This window comes from Orcinus orca, chromosome 12 (assembly GCF_937001465.1).
Source record: "Orcinus orca chromosome 12, mOrcOrc1.1, whole genome shotgun sequence".
In the NCBI taxonomy this organism is placed as follows: Eukaryota; Metazoa; Chordata; class Mammalia; order Artiodactyla; family Delphinidae; genus Orcinus; species Orcinus orca.
Window position 1 is genome coordinate 71,592,304 of NC_064570.1, and position 23,516 is coordinate 71,615,819.

Sequence of the window (23,516 nt, forward strand, 5' to 3'; positions counted from 1 at the left end):
TGTTTTGGTTTTTTGTGGTTGATAGCAATTGGCTTAAAAAGAAAGTCATTCGTATGTGTGGCTCCCAGGATCCAGTTTAGCATCTGACCAAACGTTGCATTCTTTTTCACTTTTTACATGGATCCCACTCTATTTCTACATTCAGGTTGACAAGTCACAGTGAAATGGACTGAAAATTCTGAGAAAGGGCTTGGGTATTGCAAGCTGGGATTTCCTCCTTTAAGCTTCTTAGGAGTCTGGGGGAACAAGTTTTCTGGCTTCTGACCTAGGGAAGTAGGGCCAATAAGGAAAGAAATTCCTCAAACATTTCAAGGGTGTCCAAAAGATGCTGGGCAGGCAGAAAATATGATAGCACTCCAGGGACATTTTTGTTACAGTAGATTGATTTATAAAGACAAAAATATATTCAAATTAAAAGAAAGGTGACTTCGGTGTATTATTCCTTCTTCAAATCATATATTTTATTTTCTAAAGAAGTAGGCTTTGTTTTCAGACATATCTGTGTCACTTAACCTTATCATTCAAATTTTTGTCCCTATGTAATATATTGGGACATCTTGACTTTGGTAGGCTGTGAACACAAAACCTAAGCAAATCAACCTAGATGGGGGAAAATCTCATTTTCCTTATCCCCAGCCTTGTGCTAACTTTTATCATGAGTGTCATCACTAGCTGATGCATTTCTCTACATGGAAATATGGAAATTACTTTTCTCCTCCATGACGTGGGCACCCGCCAATTTTTCCTTTCTGATATATTCTCCTTTAGACGTCATTCTGGTATTTTTGATATGTTTTCCTCTACTCATCCTTCCCTTATCTTATCTACTAACCTGAAAGTTATGTCCCTAAATTGGATCTCTGTGGAAAAAAAAAAAAAAAATGAGCACGCTAGCACTGAGGCAGAGTACCATGGCCCAACAAGAAGAAACAGGAGTCCTTTAAAAAAATATAAGCATTTCTCTCTAATTTTAAAAGAAATATATAGTGCTTGTTGGAAATTTTAAAATGAAAACGTCTAAAAAGGAAAAAAAGTTCCTGAATCATATCCTTCAGCGTCAGCATTTAAGTGTCTTGCCTTCCGGAGTTTTCTCTGTATACACGCAGGGGAGAACTGCGGGGGGGGGCGTTTCGGTGATGAAAAGAGAAGGCAGTTGGTTTTTACAAAACTAGAATCATACTGTACATAATGTTAAATCCTGCTTTCTTCATTTATGTCATTAATAGTTTCTTATATCATTTAATAAGAATAGCTTATATTTATTGAGCATTTACAATGTGGTATCACTCTTGTAAGCACTTTATACATATTAACTCACTGAATCTTTTCAAGAGTCCCTAATATAAGTACTGTCATTATCTACCTTTGTCACATGAGCAAACTGAATCACAGAGAGATTTTAAAAGTTCACAAAGCTCGTAATAGTGATAGAGATGGGATTCAAACTCAGATCTCACTCCAGAGTCTGTGACTTTTAACAATTATGCTGTTGTCTTCCATCACTTTGAAACATGATTTGTGATGCCTGTATGATATTCAATCATGAATAGTGTTGATTTTGCTTTTTTCCCTTAATGTTTTATTTCGGGGAACAGTTTCCCTGGCCATTAATGTGATTTGCAAACATAATATTTAATGATATACAAATAATATTCATTTGTATGACTATCTGTATGAAGTCTGAGGCTGTTTCCAGTTTTTAAGATGATAAACAGAGTCCCTATCTGGGCCTGGGCATAAAGCATCTTTGGGACTAGGGTCTCCCTACCACAGCCATAACAAAGGCCTTGTTTGAGGAATCTGTGCCAAAGGAAAAGAAGTTGCTTCACAGTTTACATGGACAGGAGACAATCGTGATAAACTGATTTCTGAAATATCAAGAGAAATTTGGTCATTCTGAACCACCTCCGAAGGGGCAAAGCACAAACCTTTTATGGCCTGCGTCCTGACTTCTCCACCATCCTGTTATCCTGGGTAAAAAGGCAGATAGAACAAATGACCAGGAAAACCAGAATGAAGGTAAAAAAATCCAGTGTTGCTACTCCAGCAGAGTGCAGGCAGCTTCATGACAGAAAGATCTCATCTGTGGAGGAGTATCCATGGGGTTGCCCAGCAGTGGGAGAGGCATATCTTTTTTTTTTTTTTTTTTTTTTTTTACGCGGGCCTCTCACTGTTCTGGCCTCTCCCGTTGCGGAGCACAGGCTCCGGACGCGCAGGCTCAGCGACCATGGCTCACGGGCCCAGTCGCTCTGCGGTATGTGGGATCTTCCCAGACCGGGGCACGAACCCGTGTCCCCTGCATCGGCAGGCGGACTCTCAACCACTGCGCCACCAGGGAAGCCCAAGAGGCATATCTTGGTCTATACGAATGTGCGGAGCTGAAGCAGAAAGACAAAACTCTTGTCTTTGCTTAGCTACGTGGAAGTGGGGAATCGCAGGCCTGGTAGAAAGGAGTCCTATTTGCTTCTGGGCAGAACTTGGCCTCCTATTTGATGGGGACCCCAGCCTATGAGATGATACCTACCATATTTGCAGAAATAATGGAGAAGAATCTTAAAGTTCTAAGAGTAAAAGCTCAGGTCTAGATCACACCTAAGTCTTGAACTGAAGACCCAGAAATTGGATCTTTTTAAAGTGTGGCCAAGTGACGTAATGAACATCTGGTCTTCTTGCAGATTCACTACAGAGGCAGCCTCAATGCAAGTAAAGTGCCACTCGTATTTTTGGGAAGGGGATGTCCTTTGACCCTGGTGGTAATCTTATCAAGGTGTCTGCAAACATCAACTTCCTGAGGGCTGACCTGGGAGGAGCTGCCCTGTGTTCAGCCATCGTGACTGCCACAAGCTCAGCTTGCCACTTAATGTAATAGGTCTGGCCCTCTTGGTGAACGTAACCTCAAGCCTAAGCCTTCAAGCCAGGAGATGTCATCAGAGCTAAGAATGGGGAGACCATACAAGTCAATAACATTAATGCTGAGCCAAGGGTATTAGCTGGCATTCTCTGTTACGTGTACATCTTCAATCCAAATTCATCAGCAATGTTTCAACCGACCTTAACAGGTGCCACAGACATAGCTTGGGGGTCGGGGGGAGGGACAGATATCACTAGAACTTTTACCAGTTCATACTGGTGGCATACCAGACTACTTGAGGCCAGCATTGAAATGGAGGACCATGTCTGGGGGATGTCTCTATTTGAACTTTGTATAAGGCAGATTACAGATTGTCAGCTCATTGCTGTTAATAACAGTGGGCAATATAGGTCTGCAGGGTCATGTCCAGCCACAGCATACCTGAATGGGACACATTCTCCATGGGCTTATTTAGACATAGCAGGTGATGACCAGTAAAGATGAGATTCCATGTCTTAGGAAAAGTATGACCAAGAGGCCAACAAGGACTCCAGCAGAGTTCTTAGGTTCAGTCAAGACAAGGGTATGGTTTAATTTAAATACTATGAAATTTCTACCTTAAATTGAACAGTTGAACTTCAAAACATTTTTAAATGGATGAAAAATTTTTAAAAGAAACAAGTGATGGCATTTTTTAAAACACAGAATAAAATGAAATATGTTTGTCTTTTTAAAGATTTATGCAAAGATTCAGCAATTTTAAAAATAAAGCTCGGGGACTTCCCTGGTGGCGCAGTGGTTGAGAGTCCGCCTGCCGATGCAGGGGACATGGGTTCGTGTCCCAGTCCGGGAAGATGCCGCGAAGCGGCTGGACCCGTGAGCCATGGCCGCTAAGCCTGAGCATCCGGAGCCCGTGCTCTGCAACGGGAGAGGCCACAACAGTGAGAGGCCCGCGTACCGCAAAAAAATAAATAAATAAAAAATTAAAAAAAAATAAAGCTAGTATCCTGCTGGGCAAGGATTTTTTTTAACGTATTCTATAAATGGTAATAAATTGTTTACAAGTTGCCTGATCACTTTTTAGATCATATAGTTGGATTGAGAGGCAAAATACATGTTCAAAATATGTTTTGAATCTGTGGTACTAGAGACTATAAACAAACTAAAGTTACTCAGCAGTTTTCAGAAACAATGAATTCAGCTTTTTGTACAAAAAATTAATTATGCTATAGAAACAATTCTTGTCCATAAGCCTTGGCCGAATCTCTAATCACTTCTGAAGTCAAAGGGTTATGAATATTTTTAATATTTGTTGTTTTGATACGTTTTGCCAAATCACTCTCCAGAAAGTTCACATCAATTTATTTTTCCACCAAAATATACTGTTTTATCAATTAGTAGTGGTAAGCTATGCAAGAAAAAGTCTGTACCTTTTTTTGCTTTTATTACTGTACGTTGTCAAGTACAGTGTCTCAGTGTACAGTTAGAGGCTCAGTAAATGTTTTGAATAAAGAGAGAAATGTGTTTAATGATGGCTGTCTTGGGGACTTTTTTTTTTTTTTTTACGTCTTTATTGGAATATAACTGCCTTACAGTGGTGTGTTAGTTTCTTTTAAGTATGTTCCCCCACCCCACCCCACCCCCACCCGGGTCTGGCTTTTCTTTATATGCTGTTTTTGCATATGCATGTTTCTACTTAAGAAAGAAATTAGCTTCTTTTCACTGCTTTACCTACTGTGAATTACCAGGTATGCAGGGAAGGTGTAATTAGCCTACAAAGAACATTACAAAGCTTAATTTGTTTTTACATTTGACTCCAGGCTTCAGCTGCACACAATTTTTTTCTGCATCTCCTCTGTTAATATGGTGAATTACCTGAAATTTTCAAACGTTAAACTTACTCTTGAGTTACTCTCAGTTTGGTCATGATCTGTAGTTTGCTCATCTTTTGTTTAGGGTCTGCATTAATATTCAGAGTTGAGATAAGCTTGTACTTTTCTTCGTTTATACTGTCTTTGTGGGGTTTTTGTGTCAAGGTTTTGATAGGCCCATAAAACGACTTGAAGAGAGAGTTTCTTCTTTTTCTGTTTCTGGAAGACTTTATAATAAGATTGAAATTACCTGTTTGGTAAAACTCATTTGTAAAGCTGGACCTGGTATTTTCCAAGTTAGAAAAATGTTTAACTGCTGACTCAGCAGAAGTAAAGGTTTAGGATGATTCAGGCTTTCTATTTCTTCTTTAATCACTTTCAGTAATTTATATTCTCGAGATTTGTCTGTTTCATCTACATTTTCAGACTTTTGGTGAAAGTTGTTCAGAATATACCTTTTATGCCTGCTACAACTATTATTTAGTTGTTTTTTTAAATTAATTTTGGCTGCGTTGGTCTTCGTTGCTGCGCACGGGCTTTCTCGAGTTGCGGCGAGCAGGGGCTACTCTTCGTTGGGGTGCGTGGGCTTCTCATTGAGGTGGCTTCTCTTGTTGTGGAGCACGGGCTCTAGGAATATGGGCTCAGTAGTTGTGGCTCACGGGCTCTAGAGCACAGGCTCAGTAGTTGTGGCACACGGGCTTAGTTGCCCCGTGGCATGTGGGATCTTCCCAGACCAGGGCTCGAACCCGTGTCCCCGTATTGGCAGGTGGATTCGTAACCACTGCGCCACCAGGGAAGCCCTATTATTTAGTCTTAATCACTAATCTTTCTTCAGCGATGTCCCGTCTCATGTTTTGCCTTATCCATTAAATTTCTGATGTCAATTTTTATATTTTGCATTTCCAGAAATGGTTTGTTTCTTTTTCTGATCTTCCCGAAGTTTTGAAAGTCTCGTGTTCCCTAGGCATACTTTTGGTACTTCTTTTATTTCTTTAAACGTACTTGTTATATGTTCTTCCATAATTAAAATCCCTACAGCTTTGTGGGTCTGGCTCTGCACCTTGTTTCTGCTCAGCTGCTCATGTAGCGGGTAACTGTACTGGCAAGCTCGCGCTCTCCTTGGAACTTTATCTGTGGGAGTTCTTTGAGGCCCGGGTGGAAAGTATGTTCCTGCAGAGAGGATTATTTGGGAGGCCCCGTAAACAGGGTGAATTCTAATCCCAAACGGGGTGAATTCTAACGCTCTAGCGTGGACCTGTGATCAGGGTTTCTCAGGGGTGCCTTTCCCCCACCCCCCATGCCAGACTCTGAGTCAAGGCCGAGGCAGGCAAGTAGCCTCACCCACAGTCTACCTCTGGAACGTGGATATTTTCCCCCAATTTGTTCACTGTGGGGTGGGGCAGGAATCTCCAGCGTCTCTGATCCAACCTTCTATTTTTCAGGGCCCCAGGCTTGTCCTAGGACCCCCCAAATTCTACAGGTTAAAGCTCACACTCTAGTCGAGACCTTCAAGGATAGGCAGAGGCCTCTGGGAAACTCTTTCTTCCGCCCTGGCTTACCAAGAGGTGCAGGATTCTTTTCCCACCGGAGGGTTCAATTATTCTCCTGACAATTTAGCTGTGGGCTTTAAAGATTTAAAAAATATTTATTCAGCATTTTCAGTCTTTTATATTGAGAGGGCTTCTTCCGACATCAAGTCTACCATATTGGAAGAAATGGGAGTTCGATCTTTTGTTTTCCTAAAAGACAAATAAATGTTTTAAAGTTTTAAATCCTATGTAGTAACTTCTTGAGAAGTTACACTCATAGGTCAACCTAATTTTCTAGATCACAGCCCAAAGCAGGGAAATATGTTAAAAGTAGCAGTAGCTACCATTTTGAGTCTTTTAAGAATGCAAAGGACTCCGTGCGAAGTGCCTTGCAGGGTTGATCTCATTTAATCCACCATCACCATTCTATGAGAGAAGTATTGTCATTCACATGCTAAAGAGGACACCTACGCTTAGAGGTTCCCGTGACTTGCCTGAGGCCACAGAACTAATAGGTAATTCATAATATTGACTTTGGATCATCAGGCAAAGGTTACATTGTGCCTGATGAAATCTTTTTAGGCTTGGTGCATTGCTGTTTTTAAGGGCAGCAAAATGTGTAATATATCTTCAATTGTGTTATCGCAGATCAGCATGCTGTTACCATACTAAACAGAGAAGCTTATCAAAGGAGTACTGCAGGCAATTTACCTTGCCTTCTTAACTACTTTGCCTCCTCTGGGAAAAATTACTCTTAGAATTCCTCCTAAGGATTCTCTGGATATCAAATCCCAAAATGCATCTGTCAGCCTGGATGAGAAGGGAAAACTTTGGCGAAGGACTTTAGAGATTAGTTGCTAGACGCGGATCCCCTTTGTTCCATAATTCATCCCCAAACACTTCTCTCCCATGACTCCAGCCAACTGTGTGGTATTTGGTTATAGTGTTAATATATAGTAGTTCTCTCTGTGAGTATGTTTTTTTAAAAATTTATATACTTGTTTTTTTAGCAGTTGAGCCTTAATGTTAGGAATCAGACTTGGAAAATGAGACTTTTCTTAGTAATTTCATATGGTGATGTTTGAAGTACTCTTTTCTCAGATAGTGAATGTTTATAGTGAACTTTTGTGTGTGAGACGTTGCTTCCTGTTTGCCATTTTGGGGATAGACGTTGAAACTACAGTGTCTGCTTGTTCTTCTCAGGCAAGTTTTCTCTCTCTTAAAGTAATCAGTCGATTGATTCCCTTACAAGTAACCAATCTTTATCAGTCCAAGAAAATCAAGGGAAAAGATTCCTGGCAAGACACTCTGCCCAAATCCAGAAGAATGGTTTCCCTGGGGTTTTGACTCCCTCTGTGCCAGGCTAGTCATTGAGACCCGTGCTGCTGCCTCTGGGACCTCCACTAAGGACCTTGACCTTAGAATCATCTGCCCTCCTAGATCCTGACACTTGTACAGCCAGGAACTATATGAAGAGCAGGAGTCGCCACCACTTTGGAACTTAACCCACCCCCTTCCCTGACTTGCATCTTAAGAATTCTACTTTCTCCTTGTGGGGCTGCCCACTTCCCTGGCCTCTGGAAGCATGAGCCTCAAGGGGGAGTAAGGAAGGTCCAGAGTCATGCTCACTAGGGTCTCTCTGCTCTGTCTATGCATGAGGGAAGTCGAGGAGAGTGAAAACTATCTTATAATTCTTTCACGAATGAATCCATAGCAGCAAAGAAGACAGTGCACTGGTTTATATCTCGTTACACCCAACCTTATGCTTCCGTGGAACTTCAGCTAAGCTAAACTAGGAATCCGTTCTGGAAGATGCTTTGGTCTTCTTTTGAACTTTTTCATCACATAAACTCAGGTGTGTTTCTTAATACCTGATGCCATCATTTTCTCATTTGTAAAGTGACTTTTAAAAACCTTGTAACCATAGCAGTTCAGTCCTGCATATAACCAGCAGAAAAAGTTTGGATTTGTGGAGGGTTTGTTGTTATCTTAAGGATGCTACAGTAAAAGCCTTTAAGGTGTATTAATGTAGAACATCATTACATGCTTAGATATCAGTAAAATTTCTGCAGAAATGTCTGAATACTTTATGAGCTTTGCTGTATTTCATAATTAACTAAGATATCAAATACTACGTATTTAAGACACGGAATCTCGGAAATGATAGGACTTAGGAGTCGAGATGCAGTTTTAAGCATGGGCTTAGAAATCAGACAGGTGTGGTGTGAAAGTTCAACCCCTCCACATGCTGACTATAGGACCCCCCTTAGCCTCTGTCTCTTCATCTATATATTAATAGTATTACTTTATGGGTATTGTAATTATAAAGTCAATGAGTATATGAGAAGTACTTGGAAAAAAATAAATGCTGAATAAATGGTTGTTACGTTTATCCCTGGGACTGTTCCCTCTGTTTCTAATTCTACACATCGACTTCTGTTACTCTCGGAGACGCGAGTATCTTATCTCCCAGCCCAGTGCTCTGTTGTCTGTACCACTCTGGTTCTACAAGCCACGTTATAAACCTGATATTAGGTACTGTAAAGGATCCCACAGAAGACAATAAGATTAACTCCTGCGTTTTCATCACTTCCTGCTCTGGCTGCTGTCACTTAGTATGACAGCTGCTTAAATGTACTTCCAAGGTTTCCAGTGAGATGATAAGTTCCTTGAAAACAGGAACATCATCTTATACTTGTGTGATATAATTCACAATGCCCGGAACATTGCTGGGTGTCTGCCCAGCTATTCAATGAGAGAATAGCTTTAAAAATTCTAATTCTAGGGGAGGGGCCATATGGAGTAGTAGAAATGGTTGGACTTGGGGAGAATGGGAGAGAGAGAGTGAACCAGCTGATTGCTAAGTACCCCTCCAACCCCAGGCTCTGCCAACCTTCATCAACACATGAAGTCAGGGAGTAAAACCAGAAGAAGAGAAACATCAAACCTCAAATATAAAAACGTCTTCCGGGTGGTCAGTTTTCAGTATGATACTTATTTTTGAAGTCATATATTTGTACTCGAATATCGTAGAAACTCACACAGGCCCAGACCGTGATCCTGGTGTTTATAACTGAATCTTTAAGAGTGATTGCTTGCCACAATATTCCTGCTAGCTGCTGCTAATGTTATAACTATTTTGTTGTGATCTCCCGTAATCTGCTCTTGCCCTATTATAGCTTAAGGTTAATGCAACACAAACAACATTATCTAGACTTGTGTCTTAGGGCCATGAAGTTCTAATTTGGGGTGAAAATGACCAAATATATTGCTTTCTAAACATTATTGCTTTTTACTAGCTCTCATTTTTCCCCATCCATAATTCAAGTTAATGAACATGCTATAAAACTTAAAACTTCTTGTTTGTAAATATATGCCCTCAACTCTTTATTGTCTGAGAAAAATGGAGGGGAGAGCATTTCTCTGGTGATAAAAAAAGAAAAAGGTGGACAATCCCTCAGGGATTCTGATGCAGCTATAGCAGCACCTAGGCCTTTGGGACGCAGATCAGCCTGTGAGATGCCAGAGAAACAGAAAAAGTAATTTCCATCATCCTCTCAGAATGAGAAAAGGTGGACTCAGGCTCTTTTTTTCTAGCCACTTGCGATGCCTGGCCCTTATTTTCTTGCCGCCGGCAGGAACTCATGAAGATGTTGAGAAGGCAAGAGGTATCTATCATCTTGATTGTTAAACTTGAGAGTAAAAGAACAGCAACAGAGACAGTCAGGAGAAGGGGCGCTCTTGGCAGAATGCTGTAAATTATTATGGACAGGAGCTCACACCTTCGCTGAGATTTTATAGGCGTGCTGTAACAGTGGTTTTCAGTCTCCCTCCTCCCAGCAGCAGAAGGCTTTCTTTCAGCAAACTGAGCAGGACGTGAATTTCGAAAGAAGGTAGGAGGTAAAGCCACACTGCTTGACGCCAAGGTGGACGGCGGAGTCTGCTCTGCCAGCCAGCTTCTCCCTACCCCTCCCGCACCCCCCAGGCCCACACTGGAAGCACCCTACCTGCAGAGCGTGGAAACACTGGGCTCACCACTCTCTTCTCTGCCCAGTCCACTCGCTTAACTTTGTTTTGCTCGCTGGCACCTTTGAGAGCGTGTTAAAGCTTCTTACCCTATTCCTAGAAAAATGTCCATCCACGTATAATTCTGCCTGCAATCTCAGGGCATTCACGGACCACTCCACCACCATCACTGGGCACTTAAAGTAAATCCCACCAGTCCAGACTTACCCAGTCAGACTGCATCTTTTTCATGCTAAGTGAAGACAATAGCAACAAACAGAGACAAAATAGGATAACCTCAACCACCTAAACACACTACACCCAAATCATTTGAAATTCTGTTTGGAATGAAACTGTAAGAAACCTAGTCTAGTTGTAGGTCTGCAGCGATGAGCTGGGTTGCCTTCAACACATCTTATAAGACTTCTTTGGGCCTCAGTTTCTTTAGCTCTGAAAGGATGGGGTTTGACCGAATGATTTTTGAGATCTCTTCCAGCTCTAGTGTTCTATAGTTTTGTGAGCCAAATTGAGGCGAACACATGAAATCGATAGGCCTCTCCGCAAGCGAGCATCAGTTTCTGTTGTTAAGTTTGGATCATTAAGTCCCTTATTTATTTATTTTTTTTAGTCCAGTTATCTCTGTGTCCTTCTTTACCTCTTCTGTCATCTCCATCACAAACAAAAAGAAAATTGATTTATTTTCTTCCCTTTCTTTTTTTTTTTTTTTTTTTGCGGTACGGGCCTCTCACTGTTGTGGCCCCTCCCCTTGTGGAGCACAGGCTCCAGACGCGCAGGCTCAGCGGCCATGGCTCACGGGCCCAGCCGCTCCGCGGCATGTGGGATCTTCCCGGACCGGGGCACGAACCCGCGTCCCCTGCATCGTTAGGCGGACTCTCAACCACTGCGCCACCGGGGAAGCCCCCTCTTCCTTTTCTTTGACTCATGTAAAGTGGTCAGCTACTTCCCTGAGTTAAGCTATCTCTCAATAAGTTTGTGCTAGATAGAGGAAAAGATCGTGGTGAAAGGGAGGGGTCAGTGACTGGGGTGCTGATGCAGAAGGGCATTCGTGGAGATAATGAGTAATTGGGGTACGTAGGTGCCCAACTCAGAGAAGTGGGGCGGGGCTAGGACGAGGGAGACCCTAATTTTCAACCTGTCTTCTCTGCCTCCTTGAAATTAGCCCTGTCATCCTCCTTCTGAGAAAAAAAGAATGCCTTTATTTAGGGCTGTCATGTCTGCCCTGCTGTAAACTCCAGTCATAATGATGCTGCTAAAACTGTAATGTGTGGAGCATCGACTTTGCGACAGGCACAGTAATAGAAGCCTTGTGGATTTTATCTCAGTCAATCCTAAGAACCACTCTTTGGAAACTGGTGCAGCTGGTCCTGTTTTTCACAGGAGGAAACTGAGGCTCAGAGAGGCTAAGTCAAAGCCAGACAAGCAGCAAACCACAGAGCAAGGCCTGGTTGCCTTTCTCCCACTGTGGTCCAAGCCCACTGGGCTGCCAGTTATTAACTAGTGAAACAGTCATGGGTTTTACAGAGTGCTGTAAAACCACATCTGCCTCAGTGAATCTGCCTGCAGGCAGGTTTATTATTACCGTGCCGCCTCATTTTCTGCAAGTACATACAATTTATGAGATAATTTTTGAAGTGAGCGGCTTGCCTAGAATAGGGGATAACCGTCGACATGCTTTTCAGGATAAAAAAGATTTCTTTTTGTTCTTTTGCTTTTTTAAAATTCATCACCCTGCCTGGCACATTGGAGGAGCCCAGTGAACATGGGGAACAGAGACGACATGGATGTGTGCATGAATGAAAAGCAGGTCATTCTCCAAAGTTTAAATGAACTGATTTCGCATTGGTGAATCCAGAAAGCAAAACTTTGGCATTCCACAGCGGCATGGCTTTATTGTCTATATTGCATGAACAAAATATCATATAACTTTGCACATAACCCTCTAAAGCTCTTGATAGGTTTTTTTTTTATATTCCATTTCCTAAATCCCTTTGTGCAGTTACAAGTAAAGTATTGCACCACTTTCACTGGAAAAAGGACTAATTTCACATTGTAATGATTGCACCTGCTCTGTGACAAAAACCTTGATTTTTTTCTAAAAAGCCATTTTCCAACTTAATAGCGCAAGGAAGGAGACTGTCCCTAGGGGAACCGTGACACAACTTTAAAATTTACTCATTGTACAGTTGTCCTTCAGCTCTGAAATGGGGGCAAAATAAGGATGAAGGTGGAAGGAAAAACCATAGAATAACTGAAGGTTATTAATAGCGCGAAGGTCATTAATGACACTGAGGGGGTAAAAATGATAAAGCGAACACAGAAAATCATATTCTGTGAAAAATGAAATAGGATTGCTCTGAGCAAGAAGAAAGTAAGGGGGAGAAAAAGGACAGAGGAAAGCTTTTTAGTGCATTTTGGGGGGGCGGGGAGGAAGGACTGTACGAAATGAGTAACTCTGAATTGGAGCCAGAGAATGGGTTCTAGCCCTTACCAGAACTTCAGAGCACATCCCTTTAAAGACAGGTAAAAATACAACAACATGGTGAATATAACAAAAACGAGGCAGACTCACAGATACAGAGAACAAACTAGTGGTTACCAGTGGGGGGAGGGGTGATATAGGGGGAGGGGATTAACAGGTACAAACTATTCTGTATAAAATAAGCTACACGGATATATTTACAACACAGGGAATATAGCCAATATTTTATAATAACTATAAATGGGATATAGCCTTTAAAAATTGTGAGTCAGTATATTGTACACCTGCAACTTTCATAATATTGTACATCATCTATACTTCAATTAAAAAAAAAAAAGAAAAAAGGTAGGTTGATAAGACCACAGAGTTAGCAGAGAAGCCTGGTGTCCTAGAGACAGTTTGTCCGTGCCCCAGGAAGAAAGTCCACCGTCAGTTAGTCCAAACACACGTGCCTGATGGTCAGGAGACACAGCATTAGCCAGGGAGAAGCTGCTGGTACAGGAAGCAGGTTGAGCCTTTCTGAGGGATGGCAGGACAAAGCTTTAGATGAGGTGCGTTTCAGCCCCTCTGATGAGGTTTCCTGAGATCACACAGTACTTGCGAATGTCATGGTTCCCCTTCTTGCTACTGTCTACCTCTTTTCTCTACCTCCTTCATCCTCACTGAGAAAGGCATTCATTATTCAGAAGGCAGTAGCACTAGTGAAATGCACATAACTCACGTTGTTTTTGGAAAGTCTGAATGGTTGAGTTTAAATAGAAGTCTCAAAAGAAATAAAATGTCCCACATGGGGGCTGTATGCGGAGTTGAAAAGGTTTCTGTGTGAAATGCTGTAACCGTTAGCCTCAGTGCTTCTGGACTGCCTAGCTCAGACTCCGGATGGGTGTGCTGGTTTATGATGATCGGTTTTATTTTCATATCACTGGAAATAAAACAACAAAACCCAGTGGCTGCCTGAAATGCTTGAGCTCTGGTTATTCAATGTAGCAGCAGTATTCTGGTAATGGGGCTTTTCGCTGTGTCCCCAAATACTGCACTTCCAAGCCTCGTTCTGGTCCTGTTACCATGGAGGGAGATGATTAGCGAGTACAGTGAACCAACGATTAAGTCTTGCATTGAGATGAAAAATGAAAAGATTGTGTCACAAAACCCATTCAGTGTCCACTCGGGTTCCTTTGCCAAAGGCTCTTGCTGTGACCTACTTCTGCAGGTAAGAAAAATGATCTTGCCATCCTTCTATGACATGGCTATGGTGAACTGTTCCCAAGTGCCTTGGTGTAGGTGGCCTTGTGAGGATAAGCATTAATTATTTTAAGACCGCTGATGCATCCCCTCTGGTGTCTATATTTGTCTTCTAAGAGTGCATCATCACTAATTAGAGGTGATCTTGTGGGATTAGATCTTTCGAGTTAGACGAGGATGACACAAAATGTGCATGGAAAGCAAACCCATGTAAGCTTGGTGAGCCACGATCATTGTTTTTTGTTTGTTTGTCTTAATTTTATTGGAGTAGAGTGGATTTACAATGTTGTATTAGTTTCTTCTGTACAGCAAAGTGAATCAGTTATACATATACATATATCCACTCTGTTTTAGATTCTTTTCCCATATAGGTCATTACAGAGTATGGAGACGGGTTCCCTGTGCTATACAGTAGGGCCTCATGGTCATTGTTAAGACCCAGACTGTGCCTCAGTGTTCAGAATCACACTTGGAACACTTTCACCTTGTCAATGTCACCACCCGACTAAGTTTCTACATTTTAAATCACTTGATGATTGAGGTTGTCTTTAAGTTTGTGTTTTCATCATGAAAATGGTTATCACCCCATTCTAATTCTTGGATTCTTACGTTACCCCAACAAGCAACTTTTGTAGGAAGCAAAATCACCACGGAATCCCCAGGCCCCTACCTTCTGAGAGTTACCTCTTCACAGAGCTGGGAAGGGCAGTGAGGGTCTCTGCCCCTCGGTCTCAACCTTGAGGCTGTGAAGCAGTGCTGGGCAAAGCTGTAAGCAATGTTTTCTAAGCCAAGTCCCATTTCGGCCAGGGTGAGGCTTTGCCCAGTAGCATGGAAGTGTTAGAGTTGAAAATATCAAAATTCCCACTCTGTTTTTAGCTCCATCCTATTAAACATTTTTTTTTTTGACACCTCCATAGAAAAGAACTTAGCCTGGAATCTAGTTACATAACTCATTAATTCCATCATTTATTCATTTCAGCCAACAAATATTTATTGAAAGCCTCCTGCGTGCAAGACCCCATGGAGGGATAGACAGAAATTTAGATAAGACATTACCATCCCACATTGCAGGTTTGCCTTTTATGGGGTGGAGGGTGGGTGGATAAAAATGGTTTTTACTGGGAAAACGAACACCAAGTGTCAGCAAGAAGAGGCATGTGGTCCTCCCCCGTCTCCCTCCCCCCCCCCCCCAGTGTCCCTGTGCATGGGCAAGGGCTGTTGAACATTCCATGGAGCTGTGTTGCATGCAAGGTTTGGGAATTAAAAATCACTGGGGCTTTGTCTCTTTTGTGAATCCCACCCTACGGAGTAGCTCCCTGGAATCAGCAGTTCAAGTATTGAATGGATGATGGTAAAGCTGGAGTATGTGAATATGTCAGAGATGGTGGCCAAAGTGTAAAGGTGCCTTTCTTGTCCACCACCTACCACGTCTAAAACTCTCTTTAGATGTGCGTCTAAAACACATCCAATTTCACTCCCCTGCTGGGCAGCAGATGTGCCCACAGGAACCAGGGCTCAGTGTGAGGTTGTCAGGTTTCCAAAAGAATTTAGCTAATGGGCTTCATTGCTCAGAGAGCTCGCCTCCTGGAGAATCAACGCGAAGGTTAGAGACAAGCACAGAACTTCAGGCTTCTGAGAGTGAGCGAGGGATAGAGTCTTTGAGGGCGGTTTTTCCAACTTGGGAGTTCTCGTTCGCCCGGCCAGAAAGCAGCTACTTCCTCCTGCATAAAGGGAAGGGAAGTAGACGTGCATGCTTGTGTTAAAAGTCAGTTAATTCAAACTTGAGGGAAAAGTTCTTGGTCTGGGAGAAGGCCAGAATGTTGAAGGAGCTCTGCAGCATCTCCACCAGAGGCATTTCTGAGTAATCTGTCTCTTGATTGGCTTAGGGCTGCCTCCAGACTTCAGTGTAAAATGTATTCTGGGTGCTACTGTAAGCAGTAGGGAATGAAACTCACTGGCACGAAGGCTAATTGTATACAGTTCAGACTCCCCCCGAGGGAAAAAATGTTTTTGAAATTCAACTTTAGTAACCTGAGTCATGAGCTACTTGTTTTCTACAAACATCAGACGTAACAGCACCCGTACCATAAACTAGTTTACGGCATAGCGTTTCCGGATCCATTTCTTTTTCCACTTAAGCACAACTTTTTACTTTGTACCAGAAATCTCCTGAGATTCAGGGAGAACCGTGGAAATCAGCTGGCAGCTTGTTACGGTGACCTGTGCGATGGCGGGAAGCCCTCACCCAGCTCCACGCCTGGCTCGCCCTGCGGCTGCGTCCCGTCCCGTGACGTTCGTGAGCTCAGAACCACGGGCGGGAAGAGCGTGGAATCTGGGTTGGGTGATTAGATGCTGAGGCTGAAGGGCCAGGCGGGCTCCCTGCCCTCCACTGTTTTTATCACCCAGGGCTGTCTGTGCACAACCGTATCAACATTTCCCTGAGGCCCAAATGTAATTCCTTCAGGAAGTTTTAAGTGGAGTAGCCCACGGGTGTGAGTTTTACCAGTGGGAGAGGGGAGATAGGAAGGGTGTGTTTGAAGGGAGAGTTGTGGAGAGGACTGCCCATACTCCGTCCATCTTCCCCCCGGTGTAATTTTTTTGGACGTTTTTATATCAAGTTTTAATTTTTTTTCTCCCCCCTTCGGTGGTACGGGACGGCCAGATTGGGCTGGAGTTGGTCATTTCCCTTTCCCCAGGTCAGTTAGGCTCTAATAACGCCCAGCAGGTCAGATTCTGGTTAACTAGTTGTCCCCCCCTCACCCGCCCCCCGAGGGCAAACCTTGTTAAGAGCGGAGGACTCTGGCATATTTCAAAATGGTTCCTTTTCCCCTCCCCTCTCTGGAAGCTCAAGGGGATTCTTCTCCCATATTTACTGTGAGAACCTGGGTCGAGCCTCTGGAGGTAAATCTCACACAACGCTGGGACCCATCACGACTGGATCCCCTTGCAGTTTTTCACTCTCAGACCGGGGCACACTGAGCCTCCAGCGGTTTGTCAATTACAGCCGAGGTTTCCTACCTTGGCTGTGACTCCCTCTAGTAAACCTCTCCTCCAGTAAGCCTTGCATCCCCGCCTTGTCCTGTCTCTCCAGTCTCGGTTTGCCCTGTGTCCTCCTCTCCCTTACGGATCCAAGAGCTGTTGATTTTTCAGTCTGTTCAGCTTTTTACTTGTTAGGCTGGAATGGCAACTTCCAAGCTCCTTACATGCGGAACTGGAAGTTTGCCCAAGATTTTAAAATTTCAATCAACATTAACTGAGCATGATTTCGATATTGAAATGTGTTTTTTGAGCAGTTGAACTCACAGAATTGAAATGTGAAATTTTTTTTCCCCCAGTCTCATCCTTCACCTATATTTTGGGGTGAGGAGAGAGGTTATTGAGCTCTTTTTTCTTTCTTTCTTTTGGTAATAATTAACATTCAATAGGATGTTGAGATTTTAGTTGTTCAGTTGGATGAGTTTTGACCACTGTATATACACTAGGTTTCTCTGCCTTGGCACCGTTGATATTTTGGAATAGATAATTCTTTCTTGTAGGGAGCTGTCTGTTAATCCGTGGCCTCTAGTCACTAAATGCCAGTAGCATCCCCTCCTGGGGGGTGACAGTCAAAAGTGTCTCCAGGCATTGCCACATGTCCCCTGGGTAGCAGAACCACCCGTGGTTGAGAACCACTGCTGTACATACACCCATGTAACTACCATCCAGAAAGAAGATACAGATCATATCCATTCCTCCAGAAATTTCCCTTCAGGCCTTTTTATTAATCCTCCCTCCCCCGAAACCAGTGTCTCTCATTTCTATCATCATAGATTCATTTTGCCTATATTTGGACTTTGTATAAATTAAATCGTATAGTGTATACTCTTTTTCTTGGTCTAGTCTCTTTTACTTAACATGACGTGTTTGCAGTTTATCCACATTATTGCATTTATCCGTGGCTCACTCTTCTTTTTATTGCACAATAGTGGTCCATTGTATGAAAAAACCACAATTTGTTAATACATTCTGCTCTGGATGGATACCTGGGCTGTTTCTGATTGAGGGCTATTTTGATAAGGTTGCTGTGAACAGTCTGATAAAGGCTCTTTGTGGACATGTTTTCATTTCTCTCAGTAGATATCTAGGAGTGGAATTGCCGGGTTGTAGGGTACACGTGCGTTTAACTTTTAAGAAACCGCCAGACGCTTCTGCAAAGTGGTTATGCCATTTTACACTCCCAGCAACTGCGTACGAGCATTGCCGTTGTTCCGTATCATCATCAACAGCGTCATCATTTGGTGCTGCCAGTGGTTTGTATTTTAGCTATTCTGGTGGGCATCTCATTATGATTTTTATTTGCATCTCCCTGGTGCTTTTTGGTCATTTACATTCTTTTGTGAAGTGTCTGTTGTAAGACTTTTTATGGTTGATTTGGAGGAGTCCCCATTACACTCCCCCCAGACCCCACTGCCGATAATAGGTTCAGGTTTTACGGGAACCTGCTCCTGCTGCTGAGGGGCTGGGAAACATTTTGCCATCTGAATAAGTTTGCTCTAAATTATCAAAATTACTGTGACGCGTGCCCTTCCATTTTTTCTTTTTTTTTCTCTGTTCCAGACATACTGTGAGGGTTATAGGGTATTTTCCTTTAGTGAGGGCAGAAATACTCTTCCTAATTAGCCAGATAAGTTTACAAAACGACTTTTATTGTCTTTGGGACGGACTTCCAGTGCTCAGACTCCACGGAGTGACCGTCCCCCCCCCCCCATTCTTCCACAGCTTTGACAAACAAATTAACAGCAGGGACCTGTCCATGCAAGGCAGTGAGTCACCTTTATCATTCCATGCCCAAGGGACCTCCTTGATCAGCCTTTTTCTGGAAGCATTTTTCTTTTACTCATACAAGAAGGTCTTTACCTAGTTAAAAAAAAAAAATTAAGTTCTCTATCTAGAAAGATTCCTTTTTCCATCTAAGTTCTGATAACAGAACTTAACTATTTCCTTTCAGTTCCAGTGGAAAAGGAAGGGACTCATGATCTTTCTTTGGTTTCAGTTTCTCTCTCTGTTGCTAAGGTGGTATTTTTCTAACCTGTCCTCCTTAGGTAACCAGACAAAAAGGTTCATCTCTGAGTAGTTGAGGACCTGGTTTCTGAATAGGGTCTGAGTGCACTTTGAAAAGGGAACATGGTGGCCCCCAGAGGTGGGTAGCGGGTGTATATGCGTACACATGAGGTAACATGTCCAAGGAACTTTTCGAAGCAGTAAGGCGCTCAAGTTCTTATCTCCAAATACCATTCCTCACTGAAGGACCTAGGCTTCTCCGGAGAATGGCTGATTCCATGTCTGAGATGAGATGAGTCTGAGTCCCATCCTACCAGAAAGCAAACCAACCAACCAACCCAACCAACAAACAAAAAACCAATATAAACTACTAAGATCATGTCCTCAGGACTTAGGCTCTGAGTTGAAGAGATTCTCGCTGACAAAGATGGTATGATGTGAGCATTAATACAAATAAAGACTGTAGTAGATTAAAGCGTATCAGATGTATTTTAAATCCATGAGTTTATAGTGACACTAAAAACACAAACAAAAAACACTCACCACATTCCAGTCTATGGAAAACCCGGCAGACAGAAGATCTGATTTCTTCAAAACATAAAAATCAAAGGGAGAAAAAAGAGAAGAGGAACTCATGATTTAAAAGAAACTTAAAAGACGTATGAATCCATTGTAACACTACTTAGACATGTTTCGATTCTGATTTGAACAAACACCAGCTGTTCAAAAATTTTATGAGCTAGTTGGGGAAACTTGATCACTGAATGGATATTTGATTATGTTAAGGAATTATTATTAATGTTTTAGATGTGGTCATGGCATTGTGGTTTTATTTTTATCCCAGTCCTTCTCTTTCAGAGACACACACTGAATTATATACAAAATAATAGGTCTGGGATTTGCTTCAAAAGAGTTCTGTGGCAGGGCTTTGGATGAAACAAAATGGCCATGAGTTGGTAATTATTGTTTCTGGGTAATATTTGTGATTTTATTATACTATTCTGTTGACTAGAGAATATGTTAATATTTGAAACCTTTTATAAGTTAAAAACAAACAAAAAACAGCCAAGTGCCCTGCAGATTGTTGGTGTCGTGGATTAACCGGCAGAAGTTTGAACAGGGAGAGGTGACTGCTGGGGGTGGTGGGACTTGAGTGAAGAGCCCTGTCTTTTTTTATTAATTGAAGTAAAATTGACTTACAATATTATATTAGTTTCAGGCGTACAACATAGTGATTCAGTATTTTTTGTACATTACAAAGAGGTGCCCTGTCTTGATGGGTTTGTTCATAAGTTTGTCAAAATGAAAGATAGTAACTCGCTGATGTAACCAGTCCCCAACATTTTTCTCTCCACATTTGCTTCATACTAATGTTATGAACCAAGGGTTCTCGAGAAAAGGAGATCGTGCACGCTTATCTCATGTGGGGTCTTGGTTGTCCCCAAACCCTTACTGAGGGACCCCCAACTGGGCCCACTCTCCTTTTCCATTCATTTCTCATACTTTAGAAAGATGACCTCAAAGAAAATTCAGGGGAATTTTAAAAAATACATTTTTTCTTTTCAAAGAAAATTTTTTTACCCCTAAACCAGTAGAAAATAGAGAACCTTTTTTAAGTGTTTATAGGTCTTGTCTTTAAAAATACCAAATGGAATAGTTCTGAGAACACAGCAGACTCTGTGGAATACTTGGTTATGCTCACCACCTTTTAGCAATTTAGGTGAGTTAAAGACACCTGAAACAATATATGAGTTTCAGAATTTTCTCCACTTCCCATCAGAATGTAGGACATTATTTTCTCATGGCTTCCCAGTCCTTCCTCTCCTCAGATCAAAATTGTTTCTGGGTCTCATCTCAGAACCTCTCTAATCCTGAAAAAATTATTTCGCACTTTGTCGTAAAAGACCCGTAGATATTTGATGTTCATTTTGCAGCTCAGTGAGTCATGATGTTCAGACCCCATTTAGGCAGGGGGAGGGAGGCTTTTGGCTGAATGAGCTTTCCTCATCATCCGTGTGGGGAGGAGAGGACCTCCTTGGGGCCAGTCACAGACATCACAGTATCTCCTACCATCCTTGACCCACCAGAAGAAGAGAGAAGCCCCGTCTTACAGATGAAGAAACTCAGGCACGGAGGTTGGGTAACCTGACTGTGTTGCCTCTGGAAATGACATACAGTCTTTCTCCTAAAGCCAGGAAGCCTCTTTCAGCTATAAATTGTGCCAGCTGTTACTTGATTGAAGTATGCTGAAGTATGCAAGTTCTTCAGTCAATCTGTGATGCCATCTCATAGAACGTGCATTTCTGTGGAAAGCTGGCATGGTGAACTCATGGTGAACTCTGAAGGCCAGCATTTGAAGGCAATTAGCTGATTTTAAAGGTTACTGGTATTTCCCAACAAAATATAGTTGAGCATTCGTCATCTCCAAGTATTCAATGCCCCAGAAGCCAGAAAAGTCCAGTCCACGTTGTAATACACTAATGATGAGTGGTTATAAGTCGTGTTTAGGTCCATCCATTCACTCCCGCTGCTTTACAGAGTGCCTCGATGAATAATCAGTCAGACTCTTCGTTATAATGTTATAAGTTGGATATATTGGGGAGAAGCCTAATTATTGGTAAATTCAGCCAGATAGTTTCATGTATTAAACACCCATGGCTTAGTCAATAATCCTGGGTTCAGAACTGAATTTCCATGGAATGAATTATATCTCTAACCAAGGATGTGCTGGTTTGAACCACTTGGAGTGCTTTCCGTTACACACACCCTCTCTACACAATCCTGTCAGTGGCCTCTGGGCTCAGAGTTATTTTTCTAGTAGCTGGTGATATTTTACACTAAGCCATCTACATTCTTCTGTGTGCAGACATTATAGGTTTGCAGTTTTTTTCTTCAGACATAATGTGTGCAATGTCAGTCCCTGTCCCTGGTAGATACTATTGTCATAGGATAGTATAAGCGAGAGAAAGCCTTATGTAAGCCTTGGAGGTTTTTTGTACACAATCAGCCAATTGTGCTTCTTCCTTTAAAAATAATTAAAGAAGCATGAATTTATTCATGAACAGCAGAGAAGAATTTATTCATGAACAGCATCTGTAGCAATATTTAAAATACATAAAACATTAACATCTAGTTATAATAATAATAATCATCTCTTTCAGTTTTTGAGGGTCTTGTCCATTCCAGGGCCTGCCAGGCCATTGATGTCCTTTGTCACTAGTCCCCACGGCCACCGGTGGGCAGAACTGGAGGGAAAGGAGGCTCTCAGCTTGGAGGAGTCAGGGAAGGGATTCAGTCTCATCTTTCCCTTGGTCTGAATCTTTGCTCTCTGTACAGAGTACCACCTTCTCACACCAATCTGTCTTTACTTCTCAGCTTCATGTACTCTGTCACCAGCTTTCCACATCAGTTAGACTTCACCAGTCTGCACTCTCCTCGTGTCTACCTGATTTCCTCTGGCTTCTCGTGGAGCTTAGAATGGCAGGTGTAAAACTTACCACTTTGAACCCTGGCAGCCCTTGATGAGTATGTGCCCTTTTCTGTTCCCATACACTGAGTTGTTCTTAACTTGGAGACGCTCCACCAACAGTTCTATATACAAGAGCCCCTCTTTACTTTCCAAGCAAAAAAAAAAAAAATCACAAAGCATTATCCTCTTCATTGTGCTCCCTTCCGCACACATTTACTATTGTTTCATTTTGTAGTTATGACATCCTCATGCTCCTCCTTTAAAATAAATAAATTACAGTTTTATGAGCCCTATTTCCAGCAACTCCAAATAACAGGCTTAAGAAATAAATGGTATTTATTTAAAAATGGATATATTAGCATGCTTTCCTTTTTAAAGATTCATGTATCTTTAATATTATATTTTCAAAGTAATGTCTAAGGAGTAAGTGGCTAAAGAAAATAAGCATCTGGTTCCAATGTGATCCATTTCTCACTAGGCCTTAACTGTTGTTTGATTATTCCAAGTCATAATCTTTTCTACTGAACTGACTAAACTATGCCAATGTAACTTATCCTGCTTGCTAAACTTACAGACAAAAATTCCTTTCTGAGGTTTCAGGCTGGTTTCTCATTTATCCTGCAGGCTCTCCTCACTTGCCGGAAGCTTTCTCTTCGAATCAAGGAATTATTTTCTCTTTACAGGAAGGGCTTGAATTTGCTCTTCTCTCTTTTTCTTTCTCCTCCTTACATCTAACCGTAAAGAAGTAATCTGCTTTCTGCTTAACAAATAAGAGCGACTGCATCATTTCAACTGCTACTAAATCTGTTTTAAAATTGGAATATAATAGATTTTTTCTTCAACTAAAGTTACTTGCAATTATCTCTCACCATAATTAGATGGAAGGGAGCTTTGATGATGGAATGAATACTAGGCTCAGAAACAAAGACCCGATTGTACACCCAGCCTTGTTACTAGCTTATAGCAGTGAGCAGAAGTTACTCAGCTTCTCTGAACCTCAGTTCCTCAT

General features: G+C 42.0%; 1 protein-coding gene and 1 pseudogene across 4 annotated transcripts in view; both read left to right on the forward strand.

Annotated features, from left to right (window-relative positions):
• The window catches only part of UBE3D (ubiquitin protein ligase E3D), a 317,055-nt gene that overhangs the window by 117,095 nt on the left and 176,444 nt on the right, over positions 1-23,516 (forward strand). The window lies entirely within an intron of this gene.
• On the forward strand, positions 853-3,704 carry LOC105748012 (cytosol aminopeptidase-like; annotated as a pseudogene).